This window comes from Elgaria multicarinata, chromosome 8 (genome assembly GCF_023053635.1).
Source record: "Elgaria multicarinata webbii isolate HBS135686 ecotype San Diego chromosome 8, rElgMul1.1.pri, whole genome shotgun sequence".
NCBI lineage: Eukaryota > Metazoa > Chordata > Lepidosauria > Squamata > Anguidae > Elgaria > Elgaria multicarinata.
The window spans coordinates 63,275,347-63,300,711 of NC_086178.1; the positions used below are offsets into that span (position 1 = coordinate 63,275,347).

General features: G+C 39.2%; 1 protein-coding gene across 1 annotated transcript in view; it reads left to right on the plus strand.

The window, feature by feature from the left end:
• Nucleotides 1-25,365, plus strand: part of RBM20 (RNA binding motif protein 20) — a 122,216-nt gene that overhangs the window by 44,411 nt on the left and 52,440 nt on the right. The gene's annotated exons all lie outside the window — the stretch shown is intronic.

A 25,365-nucleotide genomic window follows, 5' to 3' on the forward strand; every position in this document is an offset into this window, starting at 1 on the left:
TGGAAAATAATTCACCAACCATTTTCGAATATATTTTGGGTTGGTAAAATGCCCCACAACCAGAAATGTGTCTGTGCTGTCAGAAGAAGTATGTTTTAAACTCAAAATATTTGAAAAGCATCATAACTGTCAAGGTAACTCTTTAGGTAAATCTTTATTATTACTAAGAATCAACATTATTAATCTTATGGGGTATTTTTCTAACTTCCTAAGAAAGCTCTCTAGTGAGGTAAATATTCCCCAGTGAAATCGCATTGTTTGTTCCCACTGCCTTACATCCAGAATTCTTAAGTCTGCTTCCCTAGACCAGATTTCTTTGGAAAAACCTATGGGAACATTGATTACGCTCTCTGTTTTGTAGAATTCATTGGAACTATAATGTGCTGAATTCTAGATGCCTATTATGTTATAAAACAGTGCCTTATTTTGAAAATCAGGCCCATCAGAAATGTAGGCTAAAATGTAGTCTCCCAACTTTAATAAGTGATAGAACAAATATGTGTCATATTTCAGAAAACTCTGATTTTGCATGCTTAGAGAGAAATTCAATCTTTTGGCAGCAAATGCAAAATGACATATGCTCAAGTATGTGAAATTCATAACTTTCTAAGAGCTTAGAAGATGTAGGAGGTGCATATTTTTGTGGATGAAACATCAAGGCAATAGAAATCCTGTCCAAATTATTGGACAAGTCAAACATAATTGACTTGCTTCTTCTTTGTGTATTGCTTTTAGAAATATGCTCTCACCCAGGCAAGTCTTCCTCCACCACTTTGGTCCTTGCATAGTGTGTATCAACACTTACCGCTGTGATTATGATTTATCTGTTTTTAATTTCATACATTTTTATTGCATTATGTTAAAGCTGGTTTTCATCTGGAGTTTCAAAATGTCCTGTATAATAAAGCATTATCAAACCGAGAAGAACCAAAAAACAGCAGAAATTAGCAACAAGATAGTCAAACTAGACGTTAAGTTAAATGTGTCTCTGCATGTAACGTACACACTTTTAAAAAATCAAATAGCAGGCACTGGTTTGTGTGCATGCCACTTTCCAGAAATGCAGCAGGTGAGGAACTTAACCCTTCCCTTCCCTGCTACAGTTGTGACAAAGTGTTCTGAATATATTTTTCCATTAGGAGAAATTCTATCATGGTGGGGGATTTTCTCTCAGTGCAGATAGCTCTTCAGAGGAGCAATTTTCATCAAGACTACAGCAGGGGAGGAAAGGATTATACTCCACCTCTTCACCTGCTGTGATTCCGATAATTATGAGTGCCCCCTACAACTGCTATTTGCATTTAGAAACAAGTACATTAAATACAAAGACACCTTTTAACATCATGTCTAGTTTTGCCCCTGGCTAATAAAACTAGAGACGAGGACTTTGTTGCGTTCAATAAAAGTCATGATGTATGAGGAATGAGCTATTCTATCACCTAGTAGCAAAGGTAAGCTCTCTTTTCTTTTCGTTCTTAGATATTTACTGTATTTTTTCATCAAACTGCAGTTCATGGTAGCTTACAAAATTAAAAACCAGTACAAATTAAAATTAAACTACAATACAGATATAAATTAAAAACAGCAGCGCTTAACCGATAAGAAAGCAGCAGTTGCTCATAAATAAATTCCTTTAGTAAACAAAACAGTTTTCATATGCCATCTAAAAGAAATTGAAGTAGGTACCAGGCCTTTCCCATGACCCATCTTCACACTCTAACTACCATCTGATCTCTGTTATGTGTTGCCTTCAAATCTGTGAAACATTGAAAGGTCCCATTGGCATTTTTCTAGTTCTGTGTTTTGCCCCCTTCTGTTCCATCTGTGTGGCGTCTCTGTGTAAAACTCATGAGATCCCATGACTTTCAGCACACCTATACCTTGAAGGCATCCTGTGACATATTGATCACTTTCCTTCAAATACACAGACAATATCACCATCCACTCTGTTGAGTAGGCGTGAACCCCCTTTTTAAAAGAAATCTTTCCTTCCTTTCTCCCTCTCCCCTCCCACATTCACTTTGTCACAGTCGTGTTGTCTCTTCCTGTACACAATATTGATAAAATGTGCCTTTACTCATCATCCCTTCAGCTAAAACTCTGGTTCATGCTCTGGTCATTGACCACTTTGATTACTAAATCACCCTTTCTTTTCCTTGTATGTCAGCTCTTTTATCTCCAATCATATGTCTTGTGCCAAAATCATTAACTAGTCTCCTCAATTAAACCATCTTGCATTTCTCAGCTCTCTGCATGGGCTTTTCCCCTAATTCCATATACTGCATAGGGCACACACCGCTAGCTTTACCTTAAGGAGTTCCCATTAAACTTCTATTCACTCTTTATTTTTCCAACTCTACCAGCCTCAGCCATCCTAGACTTTCCCTGCTCTTTTTAAATTACTCCTTTACTGTCCCCTGTGCTGGAATTCCCAGCCAGTACAGTCATGTGCGGTCACTTCTCTATCACCTGTCAACCCTTCTGCAACCCCACCTTTTCTGTGAAGGTTTTGACTTTACCCTCCAGATCCCTATTTCCAACTGCAACAAAGCCTAGGTATGTAACATATTGACCTGACACCTACTTTTAGAAGGCTTTGGTGGATTGTAACTGTAGGCACCTCTTGTTTTTATCCTTTTAATGCTGATGTTCTGAATTTTTGGAATATTGGAAACCGTAGAATAGGGGTCCCCAACCTCTTTTCACCTGTGAGCGCATCTGGGAATTTGAGAACCACCACAAAATGCCTACTCAGTGGATGGTGGCTTTCGTGTCTACCTGTCACATCTATGAATCTTTGGTTGCATCATATTCAGTAAAACTTTTTGCTACATGTCTATGGACCCCACAATTTCTCTTTAATAAAGAATTGTCTAATTCAGTTAACTGATGGTGGTGCAATGCAGCTATACTTCTTTCAAACAAATGTTTTGGCATCCAGTAGTTATTTATTTTTGGAAGGAAGTTATTACACAGATAAATTTTTGTACTGGAACAGTCTTTAATATTGAGTGATGTACACAGTCTTTTAAATTATTTACCTGTTTTATAAAAATTAACAAATGGCTGGCATAAGTGTGGCGTAGAGAGCCAGTGTGGCATAGTGGCTAAAGTGTTGGACTGGGAGTCGAGAGATCTGGGTTCTAGTCCCCACTCAGCCATAGAAACCCTCTGGGTGACTTTGGGCCAGTCACAGACTCTCAGCCCAACCCACCTCACAGGGTTGTTGTTGTGAGGAGAGGAGGAGGATTATGTATGCCACCTTGGGTTCCTTGGAGGAAAAAAGGTGGGATATAAATGTAATAAATAAATAAGTGGATTCTCTGCACCATTTTGATATCTTAAATGACTGTTATTACAAGGATAAACACTCACTTCCTATAATGTAATGGATTGAGAACCATTCAAAGATTCTACTGCAGGGATCCCCAAAAGTAGACCAAATATCCAAATAAGTATCCATTTGAAGATATTTGAAGGGGTGGCATATAGATAATGTGGCACCTCCAAAATAAGTTTTGGAGGTGCCACATTAACAGTCCAGAAGTGCTTGTGGCATGCTTTGGGGACCCCTGCAGTAGAATGTTTGAATGCAGTGATGAATGTGCTAGGAAAGTGGTAAGTTGATGTCATTGTGGAGGGTAAGGGTAATAGTGAGGGGATAGGGCAGCCAGGAGTTGGGGATGTGATAGGATCAAACGAGGTAAAGGGCTTGTGATTTTTGCCCTGGGCAAAAACTAAGGAGGAGAGTAGAGTACTTTGGGTTGTTAGAGTTGGATCTAGATCAGAGTGAAAATTAATTGCTTAGTAGGATAACAGAGGAGAAAGGACAGCACAAATGTATAATAACTTAGCAATTACAGGAATCTCTGATTAAGTAACGTTTGGAATTTAGAATCCAGTGATAAGAATGTAAACTTGGAAATTTGCTTGTACGCCTTACACATTATCTGTGCAAGCACATGTTTCATTGCCCCATCTTTAAAAGAATATTACATCTCTGGAAAAGGAACAGAAACGAACAACTAAGGTGATTGATATGTTGGAGTTTCTTCCCTCCAAGGGATGGTAAATAAATAAAAAATGAAGATATGTTGAGGGTTTATAAAAGTAGGAATGCTATGGAGAAAGTGGAGATAGTTTTTCTTACCTTTCTAATAATACTAGAACTTGCAATCACATAATGAGAATATTGGCATTTCAGAATCCACAAAAGTACATACTGTGTCACTCAGTGGATAGTTGACTTATGGAACTGACTTATGGATAGGATGTGGTGATGGTCACTAGCTTTGATGGCTCTAAAAATGGTTAGAGAAAGAATTGAAAGTGAGATCTGCTTACAGCTATTAGCCATGATAGTGAGATGCAGCCTCACCTTCTATTCCTCTAAATTCCAGATTCTGGAGTCATACAACAGCAGAGGGCTGCTGCATTCATGCATACCAGCTTATAATGCTGACTGGATGGAGTTTTGGACTAGTCCAGCAGAGCTCTTCTTACAATTTTCTTATATTCTTATATTGCTTGCTTGCTTATAATCTTATGAAACTAACGAAGGCATCACTGAATTTTGTCTTGAGACTAGACAACAGCATTTTACAGTCTAAATATTCTCATCTTGTGTATTCAAGAACACACCATCTAGCCTTTGACAAAAGGGTTGATGACATGAAAATGGTGATTCAGTCCCTCTCAATTTACAAGGCTCTGCCACCATCTATTAATTTTGGATGGAGTTTCCTTTTGAAGGTGTTGCTAGTCACAATTCCTTTTGCCTATCCATACATAAACCCTGAGAATACCAGATTCAAATTGCTTTTGATGGACAATGCATTTATTTATTTCAGACAAATTTTGAACTCTCTTTTTTACCCTCTTCATATACACTGGTATGCAGCAACTTTTTCTTGTGAATGGTTTTCTTTGTGAGTCATGCTATGGAATTTAGGCTTTCACTTAACACTGTGAATCTGAATGTGTCTATTTGTCCAGGACTACGCAAAATGTATTAAAATTCTCTGGTACCCCCCCCCCCACACTTGAATTCAAATTGTAACCCTATATATGTAAAAATATGTATTGGACAATTCAAGGTCTTCTGCCTGCTTTTTTATCCTTAACTTAATTTTCTGAATAACCTAAAACATTGAGATGTTATTTCTGTCTCTGAAAGAACAAGAAAAAAGTAATATTCATAGGCTATGAATTAGGGCTTAATTTGCTTAGCAAGTCTCATTTACACAGTAAAGAGCAGACTAGATGAAAGGATACTGATGGGCTGAAGAGACTCTTGGTAATCAAGAGACAGTCTATTGCAAATTTCTAAAACATTATTTAGGGAAAACATTGTTATGGCATTCATAAACAAAATTATTCTGAGTGAAAGCAATTGCTTTTTTCCAAATACATAATATTTTTATTGTGTATAGTCACTGAGATTATTTGTTTTGGTTTCTAGCATGCCCTCTCTCAATATAGATATGCATATACACAAGTAACGCATTTAGTATTGGCTCAGTCTGACATCTCCATCTAGTGGTGATTTGCTTTTATTTCACAACTATGATACTTTGTGACCACTAACCTCTCATTAGCACTTCGGTTGCCTAAGGGCTTGTCCATGGCATTCTGCATTCTGAACTTTGTGCAGTTGTCCCACAAGTCTCCATTAATAGACAATAGTATAATTCATTCCATGTATATAAAAGGTGCCTGCAAATCTAAGGCATACGCTCCTGGTTTCTTCCTCAGATGATGAAGTATTAGCATTTGACCTCCAGAGAAAGAAACTAAAAAAACATTCACACTTCAGGGTCTGAGTTATTACAAAAAGAGACCTTGGAAGGGGCCCACTGACCTGCAGCCCCAGTCCTGAAGGGTGCTGAGCACCTTCTTGGACACAATCATACCCAGCTCTAGCCACTCCGCTTTCAGAGCAGCTGTGACTTGGTAATAACTCTGCCTAGACCCAGCAGAAGCCACCAAGAAAAAAGGAGTGAACTGCTGACTGCTTGGAAACCAGTTTAAAACTTCTTAGAAGTGAGGTGGGTTTTTTCCCCAAAGTTGCGACAGTATATCCTTCTTCAACTTGGACAAAGCTAGCACAGTTACTTGAGCTGCAGAGGATGAAAATGGTCATTTCATTGAGAGCAGTTGCTGGCGAAACATCTTGTTAAGCAGCTTCTGTCTTGTTAGTTTACTGTTCTGCTCCAGGCCAACTTTTTTCAACCAATTGATTGATTAAAACTGTTGCAAACTTTAAGATCCACCACAAGCTTGCATCTTTCAGCTCTTAACACAAAGCTGTCCAATTAAAGATAACACGTCTGCTGTTTTCTTGTCACTCTTGTAATATAGAATCAAAATGACTACACATACAATTACTGGAATTTGTAATAAAACAGAGCTGTAATTCCAATGAAGAATCCTGGGTTTATGTAATCTGCTAAGTTGTGTCTTCTAGTATACTCCTTCATAATTAAAACAGGATGTTGAAAGCCTTATTTAAAGTTTAATAATGCCTTATAACTTTTAGCTAGAGAAGTAATGACCTTGTGTTCAATTCCCTTTCTTTTTACTTCTTCCAGCAAAGGAAGTATAAAATGATAAGAAGCTTCCAGGTGCATTCTTTCTGTGGTGAACTATTTTATGAGGATGTGAACTTCATTTCAGAAGAGTCTTCTGGCAAAAGGCTCTGAAGTCATGTTTTTGCAACTTGGTTTTGAATTGTTGACAATTAAGCACTGGGCAGACTAAACTAAGTTTACTTCCCTCCATATTAGTTGTTGTTTATTAATAAGCCACTGGAGGGCAATATTATCCAGTTGGCAGACAAGAAATGTCTTAAATCACAAATACAATAATAAAAATAATTTAAGGATAATGCTGTCTGGGGAATTCTGGGAATTGTAAGACTTTTTCTGTCTAAACATGCATAGGATTGCACCCTTAGTGTTTTTAGAACCAGAAACCTCTATGTGAGAAAGTAAATAAAAATATAGGATGGGATACAGATTGTCCCTTGCATGACCAGAAGGCATTTGTTCAAGCCCCCTCCCCCATTTCTTCTGATTCTCCCCTACCCCTTGCTGCTGAAGCACTCTTAGCACGTTCCATAGCATTCTAGTTTGATACACTTTTCTGTATCAAACCCAGATAAAGATCACCCAGAAGTTATGTCATTATAACTATAGTTTGAGCTGGCCTGTTTGTTAACATATATGTCCATGTTCTTTTTGGACCGATTACTGAAGTGGACTCTATGTAGCATTGTGCACAAAAAATGGTTCAAATGGTTCAACTAGCGTAGCCCTGCTGCCCCCCATCCCCAGGATAAACATTAGGCACAGGGAACTTATGTAGTTAACTCTGTTGGCTGCCAATCAGTCCAATAATTGCTCAGTTGCATTTAGTGCCTATTAGTTTCTGGGCCTGAGTCAAATACTGGTTATTATCTATATAAACCCTTTCATAATCTGGGACTCCTGTGCTTTCCCGTAGCTTCATAGCCTACAGTTCCTTTATAAACAGGAGGGAATCTCATTCTAAATGGAGGAAGGAGGAATTGCAGAAATTTTGTCAAACACCCATGATTTCCAGAGATCAACCAGGTGAGAGACAGAATGAGTATTACCAATGTGTTTCTAGACTTCTGAAGACTATCTGTAAATCTCCAGATATGAGTCATCTTAATAGATCCATCATTTTATACAGAAAACCAGGCCCTCCATGGTTCACCAGATAATGAGCTGCCATGAGAAGAGTACAGAAGAAATGTTCTTCTATACTGGCTGAGTTCCTGACTAGTCCCTATCACCAAGTCAAGTGGATGTCCTATAAATAGGTGTTGGGCTTTTGAGAAACTGGGAATACTCATAGAAGTCATAGCAACCATTATGTCTTGAGCTGCACCTGATGGGGAGGCCTCAGCATGTACAATAACAATACTATCCAACACCAAGTCCATGTCAGTGAGCTCTGAGAGGAAGTCTAGTAGGCCACGGAAAGGATGGTGCACCAATAGCTTTCCAGTTTTCCCCATGAACCCAGCATAAGCACTCAATTCTTGAAGTTTGTCATATATTGAACCTGTTGAAAAGAGGGTACTTCCAACCTTGCCTTCCCATCCTTCCTTCTGTGACTAGTAAATCACTAGAGAACCTAGCTAGGGCCAACTGAACTAAGATTGATCTAGCAGCCTCACCCTTTGGGGGTCTTGGTGATAAATGCTATGTTACCCATTTCAATCGTAATTAAATAGTGAATGCTAAATGTTTTACTAGCTGCAGCCTGACATTAGAAGCTTCCACTGAGAGAAAGGGAGGAGAATAACAGACAGTGCAATATTTTACTGGGGGTATTTATTTATTTATTTATTTATTACATTTTTATACCGCCCAATAGCCGAAGCTCTCTGGGCGGTTCACAAAAATTAAAACCATCATAAAACAACCAACAAGTTAAAAAACACAAATACAAAATACAATATAAAAAGCACAACCAGGATAAAACCACGCAGCAAAATTGATATAAGGTTAAAATACAGAGTTAAAACAGTATAATTTAAGTTAAAATTAAGTGTTAAAATACTGAGTGAATAAAAAGGTCTTCAGCTGGCGACGAAAGGAGTACAGTGTAGGCGCCAGGCGGACCTCTCTGGGGAGCTCATTCCACAATCGGGGTGCCACAGCGGAGAAAGCCCTCCTCCTAGTACCCACCTGCCTCACTTCCTTTGGCAGGGGCTCACGGAGAAGGGCCCCTGTAGATGATCTTAAGGTCCGGGTAGGTACATATGGGAGGAGGCGTTCCTTCAAATAACCTGGCCCCAAACCGTTTAGGGCTTTAAATGTCAATACCAGCACTTTGAATCGGGCCCGGACCTGGACTGGCAGCCAATGAAGTTGTAAAAGGACTGGCGTAATGTGATCTCGCCAGCCAGTCCCTGTTAGTAAACGGGCTGCCCTGTTTTGTACCAGCTGAAGCTTCCGGGTAGAGAAAAGATAATTCAGATGTATAATTGTTAAGTGTTTGTTTCTTTGCCCCTAACTGTCATTGCCATGCCCTAATACCATATATCCCACTTTGTAGAATGAAATTAATTATGACACTCTGTAGATTCCAAGCAATACATTCCCCAAAACAAATTATCCTCTTGCTATTTGGGCTCCAAATCAGTGGAAAACCCATACTACTTTCAGAATGAAACTGACTCGACCAGAACAAACAACCCATTCTCTTATTCTAACCAAATGGGCCAATAAAGTCTTGAACTCTTGTAACCCTAGCAGTATATTATCCTACGAGGGGATAATATGGGTGTTCCAAGGCAAGACTAACAAAAGCTAATAACTCAATAGAATCAGTAACCTCTTAACTAACCATCCCGTCACAAACAGAATCTTTCAGAGGGGCCACCACCAATAACTGATTCCTATTTGCATCTCTGCCACATGGAGGCCTCTGACTTTTCAAATCCTTACTTAAAAGTGTTCCATTCTGACCAATCTAAGGAGCATCAGTTGTTAAAACTAATTCAGCTGTGTTGAAAGTCAAGGACGTAGCTGTAGCTGGACTTATCTTAATGATGGGATGTACAGAATCATAGTTAGGGAGAGTATGACAGATTGCAAGCAGAATAACTTTCTCCCTGTTGCTAGTAATGCTGCCTCTTTACTGCCACCAGCTCTGGCTGATGCCGTTTTTTCAGAAACAAAGATGAAAGACTCTATGATCTTCCTAGAGCTTACTCTGATATTCCTGCTATCTAGCCATTATTGATATGAGTCTTGGGCTTCTTCCTACCTGGAAAAAGAGTAATGTGTGAAGAAGAAATAAGAAACAAATGCCACCCAAAGTCCGGTCAGTGTACCCTAGAATTCTACTTAATAGAAAGATCTGACCTCAGTAATATCTAGTATGCAACATGTTTTCACATTGCATTGGGGAAGGGGTGTGATAGAATGAGAGAAGAAACATCATGGCCTGCTCCTGTTGGACTCTTCCCCCACCCCCACAGGGCAAACTGTCATCTTGGCCCTGTGGGGAAGAAGAAAGAACAGGGGGACAGGAGCAGGCAGAAGAAACATCATGGCCTGCTCCTGTTGGACTCTTCCCCCACCCCCACAGGGCAAACTGTCATCTTGGCCCTGTGGGGAAGAAGAAAGAGCAAGGGGACAGGAGCAGGCAGAAGAAACATCATGGCCTGCTCCTGTTGGACACTTCCCCCACCCCCACAGGGCAAACTGTCATCTTGGCCCTGTGGGGAAGAAGAAAGAGCAAGGGGACAGGAGCAGGCAGAAGAAACATCATGGCCTGCTCCTGTTGGACTCTCTCTCTCTCTCCTCCCCCTGCCCCCCTCTCTCCCTCCTGAACTCCTGTTCCTTGTGTGTCATGTCTTTATTAGACTGTAAGCCTGAGGGCAGGGACTGTCTTTTTTGCTAAGTGTAAGCCGCTCTGAGAGCCTTTTTTGGCTGAGGAGCGGGGTATAAATATGATAAATAAATAAATAAATAAATAAATAAATAAATAAATAAATAAATAAAATGAGAGCTGCAAAAGATTCCTATATCTCTGAAACCTAGGGAAAGTATTATCCAAATTGGTCCCTGTTATGTTCTTAGAGCTCGGTTCTATCATCATTTTAAAAACATCACAAAACTTTTTTTGGGAAGTGGAATTGAGTCAGCATATGTTTTGAATGTTGGTGATATATATTAAAGGTAAAATAACAATATAACTTTCATTTGCACATTAAGTAAACATTGAACAAAGGACTGTGTAAAACTTGAAAGAGAACATTAATTTGACCATTAGAGATGAGGAAAACACTCTAACTGACTTTAAATAAAGCTGCCACTATAGTTTTTACTGATAAAATTTGAGAATCAGCATAAATTTCTTGTGGAATTCCAAACAGAATGTAAAAATTGCTTAAATCATAATTCTGTAAGCTTAGTTTGTCTGTGTTGTAATATCTGCATATAAACCTAACTTAGAGAGGCCAGTGAAATTACACAAATGGCCTTTATGAACTATTTTTTTAAAAAAAAATCAATATACCTTAATAATTATCGTCTTCCTAACAGTTGTTAAGAGTTATTGCTTACAAATCAACTCCAATATTTCCTGTGTATCTGTATTTTTAAGTGTTTTTAAATTCAGTACCTTTAAGAAAATGGTTCTGTCCCATTTTTTTCTTCTGGAATTATGACACTGGAAAGGCATTCTCTTAGTTTCTTAGACATGATAACCATTCTTCTGAATAAAATGTAATAAAGTATGCTGAAGAAAGGTGTAGCATGAGATGGATCCTTCTCAGCTCTGCATTTTTCTTTTCTTGCTGGTATTTGTATAAAGTGATATGTCACAAACACTGCAATAACATAGAAGAAGGAGCACATGGTAAATTTTCTTTTCTATTTATTTCTATTTTTCCATAGATGTGCTGCATTGACAACCAACTCAGTAATACTAGGAGCAAAAAGCTGTAGATGTCAAAAGAGCTCACATCTGTCCTGCTTTCTTATTTGTTATCACCTAAACACTTCTGATTTGGGATGTAATTCTATTTGTAGATGTTCTGGAAACAGCATCTCCTGAGGATCAGCCTGGCAGAAATCCCAGGAAATCTTGGCTTCTGATGCAGGATTAAGATTTTTCTTCTAGTTTAGTGTGTCATAAGAAATGTGCAGATCCATATCTACCTATATAGGGAAGGTTGTTACTAACCCTGATAACTTTGGATGAGTTCAAACATCACTCTAAGCCACCCTGAGAATAAGCCACCATGAGTTGGTTGTTCGGTCGCTAACCAACAGACGATTGAGCGCTCTGTGGCTTCCTTCCTTCAGTCTTTCTTCCAGCTCCAGCTGGTATCCCAGGTCCTTTCCAGCAGTAGTCCTCATTTCCTTGGTACCTTCATCAGCACCCTGTCTGCAATTGGTTTGCTGGGCTTTCCAGATCATAAGAGAAACTCCCTCCTCCCTGCATCAGATGGAATTCATTTTCTGGGCCCTTATGAACGCGGTAATAACAGACTCTTTTTAAAAGGATTCCCTTAGGAGCAGAATCTACATTTTACTTGCTGTCATGTCTAGTCTCTTTCACATATCACATTATTCAATAGGGTCCATAAGGCCTTAGCTAAACCTACTGGTCTAGTGCGATGGAGGGGTGAGGATCTCATGATATTTTTATCGCGAGATCTCCCCCTCTGCTTACACGCGGTTCGCGACTGCCTCAGGAGAACAGGACGTTGCGCCCGCCATTTTTTTTTCTTAAAGGAAACGAGAGCTCATGTGCAAAACGTGAGTTTCTGTTTATTTTTAACAATTTTTCCTGCTCCCCCCACCCCACCACCGATGGGTGCAGAGCTCCTGAGGAGCTCTGCGCCCCGTGTGCGAGTCCCAGCTCCTCACGAGGAACCGGGACAAGCCACGACGCCCGCCCACATGTTCCGCAGTCTCTGGATCATCCCGAGACTGTGGCAAAAGTGGGCTGAAAGGGTAGGGTGATATCCTGGGGATCACGCCGTCTAGCTATGGCCTTAGATTGCTATTTCAGATATTTCCTGCTGCAAATTAGTGACTCCAAAGCATTTTGATACTGCTGTGGAAAGGTTTCCCATATAGGACAGACTATCCATCTGCTCATATATATGACTTGTCCAGTTACTCTTGTAGAATAATGGTTACAATACTGTTGTTGTGTTGGCTGTAGGTATACATTTCAGTAACCTGGCGATTATGGAGGTTGCTGACAGTAGAGAATCCTAGTAGCTTACGTGTTACATTCATGAACCATAAGTGGCTACAGTATTTAACACTGCTTGCATGTGCCTCCCCCTACTACACATACTGTCTCACAGACACATTCCCTCTCTCTCACTCACAAGGGAAATAATGGTGCTAAAAGATGAAGTTCTCAACTTTTTTGACAAATTGCAAGTTAATAAATTACTGGGCTGGGCTGGTATCCATCTTAGAGTTTTTAAAGAACTCAAATATGAAATTGCTGATCTAACAAAAAACTATAAGATCAGGCTCTGTACCATAGGATTGGAGAATGGCCAATGTAACACCAATGTTTAAAAAGGGACCCAGAGGAGATCTGGGAAATTGTAAGCTAGTTAACTTAGTGTCTGTTCCAGATAAATTGGTTAAAAGCATTATTAAAGATAAAATTAGTAAGCATATAGAAGGATGTGCTGAAGAAGAATCAGCATGGTTTCCACAAAAGTAAGTCCTGTCTCACTAACTTTTTACAGTTCTTTTAGAGTGTAAATAAACATGTGGACAGGGATGATCCAGTAGACACTGTTTACTTGGACTTCAAAAAGGCTTTCAACAAAGTCCTTCACCAAAGACACCTGAGCAAACTGAGCAGTCGTGGAATAAGAGGAGAGTGCCATTTATTGATCAGTAAAGCATTAAAGAACAGAAAGCAGAGAGTAGGAATAAATGGTAAATTCTCCTAATGGAGGGATGTAAACAGTGGGGGCCCTTAGGGATCTGTATTGGGATCAATGCTTTTCAACTTGTTCATAAATGATCTGGAATTAGGAGTGAGCAGTGAAGTGGCTAAATTTGCTGACCACACCAAATAATGTAGGTTAGTAAAAACAAAAAGGGATTCCAAGGAGCAACAAAAGGATATCTGAGCTGGGAGAATGGGTATCAAAATGGCAAATGTGGTTCAGTGTGAGCAAGTATAAAGTGATGCACATGGGGAGCAAAAAATCCCAAGTGTAAGATAATGGGATCTAAGGTAGCAGTGATGGATCAAAAAAGAGATCTTGGGTTGTGGTGAACAGTTCATTGAAAATGTCAACCCAGACTGTGGCTGTTGTGAAAAACACAAACTCCATGTTAGGGATAATTAGGAAAGGAATTGAGAATACAAATGGCAAGTTCATACCACCCTTATAAAGCTATGATGTGATCACACTTTTAGAATACCAAGAATTTCTAGTCACCACACCTAAAAGGATATTGAAGAATTGGGAAAAGTGGAGAAAAGGACAACTGAAATGTTCAAGGAGCTGGAGCAGTTTTACTATGAGGAAAGGTTACAACATCTGGGATTGTTTAGCTTAGAAGAATGGAGAATAAGGGGGGACGTGGTAGATGTGTACAAAATTATATATGATGTGGAGAAAGTGGATAGGGAGACTTTTTTCTCTCTCTTTAAAAATAAATAAATAAATACTAGAATCCAGGATTATTCCATGAAACATTAGTGGGAGATTCAGGATAGATAAAAGGAAGTACTTCTCACAGTGCATAGTTAAACTATGGAATTTACTTCCACAAGTAGGGATGGCCAGCAATTTGGATACCCTTAAAAGGGGATTGGACAAATTCATGGAGGAAAAGGTTATTGATGGCTACTACTTCTGATGGCTATATGCTAACTCCGGTATCAATATGGCTGGGACAATTTTATTGCTCGATGTCCTGCATGTGGGTTTCCTTTTGGCATGTGGTTGGCCACTATGTTAACAGAATACTGGACTAGATAGACCCTTGGTCTGATCCAGCATGGCAGTTCTTCTGTTCTTAATCAGGAACTGATTAGTGATGAGAAAGGAAGAAATGAATATCTGAGCTTGGAAAATCTTGTGTCCCAAATGAGCTGCTGATTGGAAATAAAAACCTAGGTAGAGTGGATGGGACTTGGAGAAGAAGAAGATGTGCTGGATAGCAAATTCCTGTGGCATTCCTGGTCCACAACTTTATGGGAAAACTGCTCTAAATTAATACAGTTAATGGGGTAATTCTAATCAATGTTAGAAATGTGGCAAAGGAAGAGGTGACTTCATACATTGCTGATGGAATTGTTCTTAGGCAAACTCTCAGGTAATTCCAGTAGTGCATCAGCTATCTTGGTGCATACAGATTAAAGAGGAGAGTCGGTATAACTACATTTTAAGAATGAATGGGAATCTTTAAAAGATTTTGGACTGATAATTTTATTAGTGTTAATCCCTTCCCTGGAATTGAATTTGTTTTCCACTTATGATACTGTCTTAATGCAAGTGAGAGTGATTGTTTGAATGTTAATTCTGTTTTAATAGCTTTTTTCTAACTATTTAAGGAGATGCATTGGTCTGGCAAATGGTTATCTACCTTATCTAGTGGTTCAACCTTTGGTATTATTTGGGTTCTATATGTGATTTGTTTTAATAAATTTTAAAAACAAAAATGAATTGTCCAAAAGAGAAAGCGTATATTAAAACAGTGAAAAGCAGTGTGTGGGGAAGGAGTAGAGCAAGACCCATGTTTGATGAAGCTACTTAGGGCCAGTCTTGAGCCAGGGAACAGACTATTTCCTAGAATTTCATTGGCTCAAAACCACTTCCATCCATAGCTGCATTAACACATTGAGACATGTTAGCGCTATAATTTCATCTAGTCTTACATGTGGAAAAGGGTCCCGCCCTGCAAATGTTATCATGGAGGTCTGAGGTCTATAGCCTTCAGCCTGTTAGATTGGCAATCATTCTTCACATTTCTCTGTCATAATTTGTCCACTCAGGAAGCTATAGAAGAGGTGGAAACAATGAAGGTTTTTTTCTTTGCCTTTAAGAGAGGATAATCATGTACCATACACTATGATAAAGGGTGGTCTTTATTGCTTTTTCAGTTTTGTTGGACTCTTTGCCATTCAATGTTTTATTTCACTGTAGCATTTTTTCACACTACAGATGGTCTTAATGATTTTCTCTTATACCCATGCAATTTAAGAAGTGTCTAGAATTCCCTTGAGCTTGAATTTGTGCAGACACCCTATTACACAAACAGCTGGGCATGCTTGTAGACAGATGGTTGACTATCCATATGGATCAAGTGTGGGTTAGAGATTAGACCACAATTCCCATCTGAAAACAGTAAAATGGCTCCTAGTCCTGATGTTACATATCAAGTATAAGAAGGGCTGTACCATCACAAATCCTTCTCTCTACTGGATTAACTTTCAGAAGTTAAATAAAGCAGGAACCCTTAAAAGGCTACATTTTGATAATTTTAATTATGGCTATGAGGAAAGGTACGTTATACTGAAGGATACCCTTTTATGTTATGGGAAGTAATTCTTCCTTGAAAGGGAGAAGTCCATATTTGGTGGTTTAACAGAGTCTCATTGAAATTTGGAAGTTTTGGGGAAGATGACATTTCGCAAGAGTAAATCTTATTACGGTTCACTAAAATTCTTCTCTTTGGGACAATTTCTCTCCAATGTGCTGAGTGAGATAAAAATGTTGGTGATAAGCTACATTTTGTTCATTAACAGGAGACAAACGTAACCCCAAGCAATTAAAGTTTTGTTCTCAGCAACCTTAACGTACTTTGAAAATGTTCTATGCTAGGTTGAAGGAATCTCACTAAGGTGGGTTACTTTACTCTGTCGTCAGACCATTTTGACTGGTAGGAGATGAATATTTAGTCCTTAAAAGAACTATTCTCATGATTGACCCATGCTGTAGCTTAGCTGAGTCGCTGGAAGACACAAAGATCTCACAGAATCCAGACGCTAGTTACATTCAGACCTTGGTGAGGATTGGTTTTGTTGTTGGACTTTCAAATCTTGACTGTGATTACTAGGCTAGTCGCTAGTGTATATATTTCCGCACGCTTCTGGGGAGCTTTATGTGAAACAGATTTATTGTGATTATTTTTTGATAGTGATACGCTGTAAGTGTTGGTTTGTATTTTAAAGTACTGTTATTAGGTTATGCTTTGCATGTACAATTAGATTTTTTTTACATGTATGTTGAGGAGTTTTCTACAGCTTTTTCTACGATGGAGTTTTATGTTGTTTTCCACTGTTAAAGCAACCAAATGCCCAATACCTTCTCTTAAGTACTCTTCAATTTAGTTAAATTCTCAGCAAGCTTCTATATAGATATGACTTCTTCATGATCCAAAGCCATAAATATGCCATTTGTTTCTTTTTAAATAAATGTTTTTTGAGACTATATATATATATATAAGAACCAGCCACACAACAACCTTAATGCAAAGCTAGAACATTATAAAAGCATGACTATTAAAAATAAGTTGCATAAACATGTTTACCAACCTGATTTTGCTTCTAAATATACTTTTGGTATTAATATTTAAGGGACAAAGTGCTTGTAAACTGCAAAACGCCATATGTGGTGCTAAAGATATATGGTTGGCCGCAGAAAATTAACCATAAAAGAAGTGATCTGATTGGTGCAACCCAATGCAGCACCTTAGAGAGAAGCTACTTCATATGTCTAATTTTAGTACTCCAAAGGGAATGTTACATTCAAATATGTTTTATTTTTAAAAGACAATCCCACAAAAAACAAACCGCTTAAACAGTTGAAAATTGCAGTTGACTGAGTATTTGCACTTGTCTGATATCTAAAGGACAGGAAAAGGTTTATCTGTAGAAAATCTTCCCACTGCCACTGCCCAAAGTATGTCTATTTTAAACAACTACCCTGTTTCTTTGGACTTGAATTATAACAAAATTTTATATAGAGCCTTCTATGTCAGGAATGATACATCTTAGTCATTTCCATTAAGAGCTTTACTGTTTTTATATATAAGTACTACTACTAATAGTTTGCTATACATGTTTGTTTATAAAGTGGGGGGATTCTCTTGCTAGTTTATTAATATATTAGGAATATAATACAACACATACTATGAGGGGCCTTGAAAGTATATGAGATTTGACAGTGCTGCTTTTTGGAGACTATTTGGCCAAGTTCAAAATAAATATTCTAATGCTTGCTTTTCAACTTAATCATTCTGCTTATTCTATTACCGTGATTCCTTTGTTACACAAAATCTCTTAGATTGGAATCCCTTCCTCTTCTGAATTCCTGAAATTATGTCTATGCTGTGGTGCTAATATGTGAGGAGACTGAACATATGGCATAAACATCAAGTGATATTGTTTGCCATTTACACTCAGTGTGTGTAATGCAATAAGAATGGCACCGAGAAGCCATGTGACCTATCTTCCAGTCCTGGATGTAGTTGGGTGTGTGTATTTTTTTGTTTAAGCAGGGGGAGCTTGTAAATAGCATGCTGAAATTAGTTAGAATATGAATGGAATTTTATAGGAAAGAGTAAGTATGACCGCAGAAATGACTGCTTCGCTTTCCTTTCTTATGATCAAAACTATATACTATTGGCATTCTAATATGCTACAAAAAGGTAAGATTCCATTATGTCATCTAGGTCTCTTTTCTTTTATGGAAGTGAAACTGATTTTGGTCATTTCCATAATATTGTTATTTTAGTCTGAAACTACAGTAGTGAATAGTAATTTACCATTATCATATTGTTTTATAGTTTAAAATGAAACAAAAAGGTATTTATGTTCTAAGACAAAAGTTCTAATCAAATGTTATCCTATCCCATTATTAAAAGTGTGTTGCATTATCAAAACTTTTATTTTGTATATGATATACAGCATACAAAACTGAATTTACGAACACATTTTGCAGTTTTGTGATGAAACGCAAATGTGTGAAAAATGAATAGCAAGATTTTTTTATGTGTGTATTTTACTTGTTTATATTTGGGAATTGGCCCTCATACTATGCTAGAAAAGTGAATTACAAATCTTGTGTATACTTTGTTTGGAGATAGACATGTTTCTGAAAAACACTGGGAAATCATAAAAATAAAAATAAGTTTGTGTGTATTTTTATATTAAAACCTTACATATTTTATTTGTGAACTATTTTTAAAAAGATGATGTAATCTTAAATATAGTTATACATATGCCCCATTTATTTCCATGGGACAAATGCTTATAATGTGCTATACTGCAGCTTAAAAATGTGATTTCAACAAAAATAAATGCATTTTAAAAATTTAATATTAGATTGATTAGAACATAATAAGTGGTATGTTTCTGTAGTATTCATAACATTTTCAGAATAAAAAGGGAAGCCAATACACCCCTAAATATTTTAGGAAGAGCGAGTTTGGGATAACAGCTTCTTGCTGCTCTGTTTTTCTGCAGCTGTTTTACACAATTTTGTGGAATTTGATCTTTTGTTGCTACTTTTCAACATAATTTATACAGTAATCAATTTCAGCATCAGCAACTGTGCACATGCAGAATCTCAGCTACTTCTAATTAACAGAGAGAGCTGAAACTGAAGAACATATTGGCAATTATTGTTATAAATTTATGATACGTATACGTATTTCACATGAAATTGCTCAGCTTATTTATTTTATTGCTAGCCTTTATCTACCAATTTAGGAGTAATTTTTGAATTGTTTTTTAAAGTGTTGAATAACACAAATTTTTAGGTTTAGTGGTAATTTTAGGGCAGAGAAAAGAATGGTTCAGGAAGTTTTTTCTGAATACGTGAAAGAACCCTGGCATATGCAAGAAAATCATAGTGTTTAAACCCATAGGGCTCAAGAACGAAGAGTTATGTAGAGGAGAAACAAATTTCTGCTAGGACCCCCTAGCCTAGAAGAAAAGAATTGCCTACCAAAAATGAGCTCATTTCCTCTTACCCCAGAATCATTAAGGCTGTGAAGCAAACTGCTGCTTCAGAATTTAAAGGTCAGAGGGAGATCGGTGTTTTCTGACCTTGGTTAGTCTCAGCCTACAACAAAAGCCAGCCACCCACACAATGAGAGTGGGTCCTCTTGATCACTAGTTCCACAAAACCACCAGATAGGAAAAGTCTTTGTTGGGCATCTGCTGCGTTTTGAGCTCCCAGTTCATGGCTGCCATTTGACTCCTTTTGCCTGCTAGCTGTTTAGAGCCATCAAACAAGAGGGCAGTCTACTGGGCAGCAACCAATTATTTATTTCCCTGAAGATGCTATATGCTGAAAATAGCTTCTGGGAGCATTTTTTAGCAGGAAAACAGTGCAGGGGAAATGGTTAAAAGCCCTTCTCCTCTTCCACAGACCTAATCTGAACCAGGGCATCTCTTGGCTACCTTTTGTTGGGAGAGGCATGCCCAGTCCTAAGCACACTATTTCAGCACCTACTAGCATAACATGCAGTTTGACCTCAGAGTTAAACTTTGTTTAAAATAATTTTATTCTGTCTTTTCTCTGGAGGGCTCAAGCCAGCTAACATCAAAAAGAAAAGTATTAATTAGCTATTTAGAGCATACTTTATGATCTAAAACTAAAGCAGTAGCAGGAAATAAAGAATATAGGCTATTATCAAAATCAAACAAATTATAAACCAGCAATTTATAGCTATGCCTGGTATGGAGGAAGTGGATAAGGAGGCAATTTTCTTCCTCTCTTGTAATACTAGAACCCGGGATCATCCCACAAAGCCTATTGGTGGGAGATTCAGGAGAGATAAAATGAAGTACTGCATCACGCAGCCCATAGTTAAATGATGGAATTCACTACTACAAGTTGTAGTGATGGCCAGCAATTTGGATGACTTTAAAAGGGGGTTGGATAATTTCACGGAGGATAAGGTGATTGGTGGCTACTAGTCCTGTTGGCTATAAACTACCTCCGGTACCAGAGGCAGTATGTCAAAATACACCAGTTGCTGGAGAACATGTGTGGGAGGGTGCTATTGCACACATATCCTGCTTGTGGGTTTTCCGTGGGCTGCTGGTAGCCCACAGTGTGAACAGAATCCTGAGCTGGATGGACACTTGCTCTGATCCAGCATGGCTCTGAACAGCATTTAATGACTGTACAACTTTCATGAAAAACCTATTTGTATTGACTTTGTTGTTTAATGTTGTATGAACTTTTAAATAATTTCTGTGTTTACAAAATACTGAATACAACTGCAACATTGTTACACTATAGATATCTATGCTTTGGAACAATTCAGGCTTGATTACTTCAGTGTACTATAGATGGAGTTGCCTCTAAAAAGAATTTGTAAATTGAAACTTGTTGATTGTTAACCAGGATTTACTTTGAGGAAATAAATTCTGGGAGGGTGTCTTCACGACGCCAGGTTGCCACCGCATTGCTGCTAAACCCCGCGCTTTCACTACTGTGGGATGGTGGTGGCTAATCTTGATGCAGGAGGCAGCACAAGCTTTCTAGTGGTCATTTGGCTTGCTGGCCCCACCTCCTGCCCAGTTTCCAGCAATCAGTCATCGGTCACCATCTGCTTGGAATGCCCCCCCCCCAAGCAATGCCAGAACGAGGTTAGACAATGGAAGAGCTGTGGTGAACTCGTTGCAGCATAAAAAGTCAGGATAAGTCCCCAACTTTTAAATCTTTGTAGCTTCAGCAATTTGCCCCACAGTGGCTCCAAATTGACAGCTGCATCATATAACCAATGCAACGCCAAGTCAGAGCCACCATGAGGCAAAGACGATGTTTAGACCCCCCCCCCCCAGTTAAATCCAATAATTGGGGGAATTCAGTCGTTAGATTTCAGTCATTGGATTTCAGTTTGCTTCTAGGCACAATTCAAAGTGCTGCTGTTGGTCTAAAAAGTCCTAAATTATATGAAAGAACCCGTACCTTCTTTCATATGTACTTGCCCAACAATTGGGGTTTTCATCAAAGATACCCTTCTCTGGGTGGTTCTGCCTTCAGTAATCAGGTGGGTGGCTACCAGAACAGAGCACCATTTCTGTGGAGTTCCTTTTCCAGGAAAATTTGCCTAGCCATGATATTGATAACCAGGCACCAGGGTAAGTCAGTGTCAGTGAGAGCCAGTGAGGTGTAGTGGCTAAGGTGTTGGACTGGGAGTCAGGAGATCCGGGTTCTAGTCCCCACTCGCCCATGGAAACCCACTGGGTGACTTTGGGCCAGTCACATACTCTCAGCCCAGCTACCTCACAGGGTTGGTGTTGTGAGGATAACATGGAGAGGAAGAGGATTATTGTACGCTGCCTTGGGTCCCTTGGAGGAAAAAAGGCTGGATATAAATGTAATAAATAAATAAGGGCCTTGCTAGACCCTGCCGGATAAGCCGGCAGGGAGGCGGGGTGACGGCGCGCTAACTTTAGCGCGCGCCGCCTCGCCTCCTAGACGGTCGACGCGCAGGGACTACGGAAGCCCTGCAGTGTCGGCCATTTTTTGTTGTTAAAGGGGCCACGTGCGCCCTGAAGACTTCGGAGAAGGTAAGTGGTTTTTTTTTACTTAAGCCCCCCACCCTTTTTTAAATTAAGCCCCCTGCCCCCTGCCCACTCTTTCCCAGCCCTCCCTCCCTGTCCCGTGTGTCGCCCTGCGCCCTCCCTCCCTGTCCCGTGTGTTGCCCTGTGCCATCCCAATTTCTCCTGCCGGGTCTGGCCTCCCCCCCCCGGGATCCCCCCCTGGCCCGATGGGCATAGCGCTCGTATGAGCGCTGTGCCCAGTCCGTGGCTTTTCCCGGCTACTCGCGAGTAAGCAAGTAGCCGCAAAAAGCCACGGACCCTGCTAGACGTTCCGCAGCAAAAGGCACGCCATAAGCGAATTCGCTTATGGCGCGTTAGGGGAGGCTTTAGTGCGGCCTGGGCCCGGATTCCCCTGTGCGTCATGTGGACGCACAGCAGGGAAACCGGCCCTCAAAGCGCGCTAAGGCCTCGTCTAGCAAGGCCCTAAGTCTATCCTGTACATAAGAACTTTTAAAAACAATTGAGATCTATTCTGTTTTTTAACTTACAATGGTATGGCTCTTCCTTTTAATTGTTGTCTAATTTGCTTGTTTTAACTATTGTTAGTTTTTATATAGCGTTCATTTGATTGGTAAGCTGTCTTGAAGGCTTTATAGTGAAAAGCCGAGTGAAAAACATTTCAATAAACATGTAGCACTGCATCCAAAATAGTAAAATCTGAGTTAACATTAAAAAAAAAGACATCACAGCAATCATAAGAATAAGGCAGGCCAGGTTAAGTGTAGGATTTCCGCATTTGGCAGAGTGTCAGAATTGTGCACTTGCTAAGGGATGGGCTTTGCATAGAGAGAGTTAAAAATGAGATGCTGCCAATTTTTGAAGTGTTGTGTTGAATAGATAGCATGCTGTTAAAATTAGTGCTATGTCCATCATAGTTAAACATGACCATCTGCATTAGCCAATGTATTTATATACAAGAGGTTTGTTCAGTGTTAACTGCCATCACCTCCTAATCCCGATTGTGGAACTAGTTTTCAGATACCTTTCAGAGCCCGAATAAACCACAACATATTTAGGGTATTTCTGGTTTGAGAATCTTATTGAATCCCTTTAAAAGTTCCAAGCCTACATGCTGACAGTGACGCAAAATTATATTTGACATAATGCTTGATTCCCATTTTACAGTAGTCTGCTTTTTCTGTAGTATACATATGTATTTTCCAATATGGAAATGTTAACATAGTAGAAATATTATTTTATGTGGGGTTTATATGTATTTTATAATATGGTAATGCTTCATCTTTTTTTGGTGCTGAAAAATTCTGAAAAATGCATCAAGGGTAAGATTCAGATGCTTTGTTAATTGGTTACTTCTTGTTTCATGAGCACTCAGACTGGGTTTGGATGACACAATAACCCATGATGGTTTAAGTAATCCACGATGGTTTATTTAACCCATTGTTCTTTATTGTGTTGTCTGTTGGGATTTTTTAAATCCATGGTGGGCTATTTGGCAAAAATAACCAATGATCTGCAGTAAGGGTTATTTAATCTGCTGGTTATTGTGTCATCTGTCGGCCACTATGGGTTATTTCGATCATCTACAGAGTTGTGCGGCAAGAGCGGTTGAGATTGCTGCTGCCTTTCTGGTCTTCACATGTGTTCTCTGTTTCCAAGATCTGCCTAAGCAACAAATTGCTCTTCCGGCTTTGTTTGCACCCCTGCCCCTCTGCATACCACCTAAGCAAACATACAGCTCCCGTGTCTATCTAGGGCTTCAGCATACGCAACAACATTTTCCACCCACAAACATAGCTGTGTAGGGTTTCAGTGGTGTGCCTGGTGCCTCCCGATGGGGTGGTTGCATGAGTGAAGTATCAACCCAGTCCTGTAGGCCCACGCCTTTCAGCAGCACCCAACCTCTTCTCTGGGTGATGCATTTTTTGTCGGTATGAGGTTAAAGCGGCACTTACTGCAGTGTGAAGCATAATAGCTAGTGCAATTAAAGCAGGACAAGGAAAGGCTTTAACAGTCACAAAATGGCATGGGCAGAAAACTACCGGCCCAGGCTGCTCTTCCAGAGCAGAAGTTTTTTTGGTTTTTTTAGGGCATAATCCTATGCATGTTTCCATAGCTAGGGAAGATAGAATACCAGTGCACTCAGGCAGGAAGACTGCAGGGAGACGTGGCGGGGGATGAGAGAACTTGTGCACAGTATCTTATTTGCCTGTTTGTGTGGTGAGGCATTGTGGACTATTTCAGAAATAACCTACTGTGTGTAGTTTATTAAACTATCATGGATTAAAGTGACACCCAAACCCTTAGCTTAATGTTTTAAGTTAAGTGGGTAGAGGATCTAGTGCGATGCCTGCTACCTTTCTCATGTAGAGTACATGTTTCCAAGACAACTGGGCTGCAAACTGTATAACTTAATATTCTGTTAACTAGTGGTCGGTCCACTAGTTGAAGTCAATCATTCTAGAAATGTAATCCAAAAATATTTTAGTTCTGGAAATAGAGAGCTTGTTGTTTTTAAAGTACTTAATTTGCTATTTATTTTGGCTTTGAGTAAGCAATCATCAGATTATTTGAGTCTTTGAAGTGGTATGTTTTCCACTTAGCCTTTTCGTCACTTTTAGGGATGGGATTATTTTACTAATCCAGAGATCCAGATAATTTGTTATACAAATATAGATTTCTGAATGTTAATGGTAACCTAGATGGCAGCTTGACTCAGCTATTTTCATATATATCAATGAAGTGCATCCATACTTTCCCAAAACATAATTTGTTCTTCATAGTTGTAGTATTTTGATAACTTTTGAGAACAGTCAACCTAAAGTTTCTTGGTCACAGACTGAAATTGAAAAATAAGAAAAACAAGTGTAAACCTGCAAAAAATGAGCCTCCCTCATCCGGCTGCATACCCACCCTGTTGAGGTGCTCTTCTGCTCTTCATTTTTCAACAATTTATGCCAGCTACAAGGAGGTGACACAAACACTCCCAGGGAAATATGCTTCCCTTACCTTATTGCTTTCTCACCAAGACCATACTCTGTCTCTAGGTGCTTGTGCTAACTGGTCCATGGTTAACCTTAGCACAGGGTCACTTCCTTTGTGCAATTCACCCTTCCTTCCCTTTGCCCATCAGGGGAGGAAATTTAAAGCTTCCATTTGTAGTTTAGAAGAAACAGCAGTTTCCTGTTATGTCTAAATATGAGAAACCATGGTTTCAACAAACCACAGCTAGTTATAAGAAAATGGTATCAAATCATGGTTTCAGATTTTGGTTTCTTATTAATTGTTGTTTAGGGT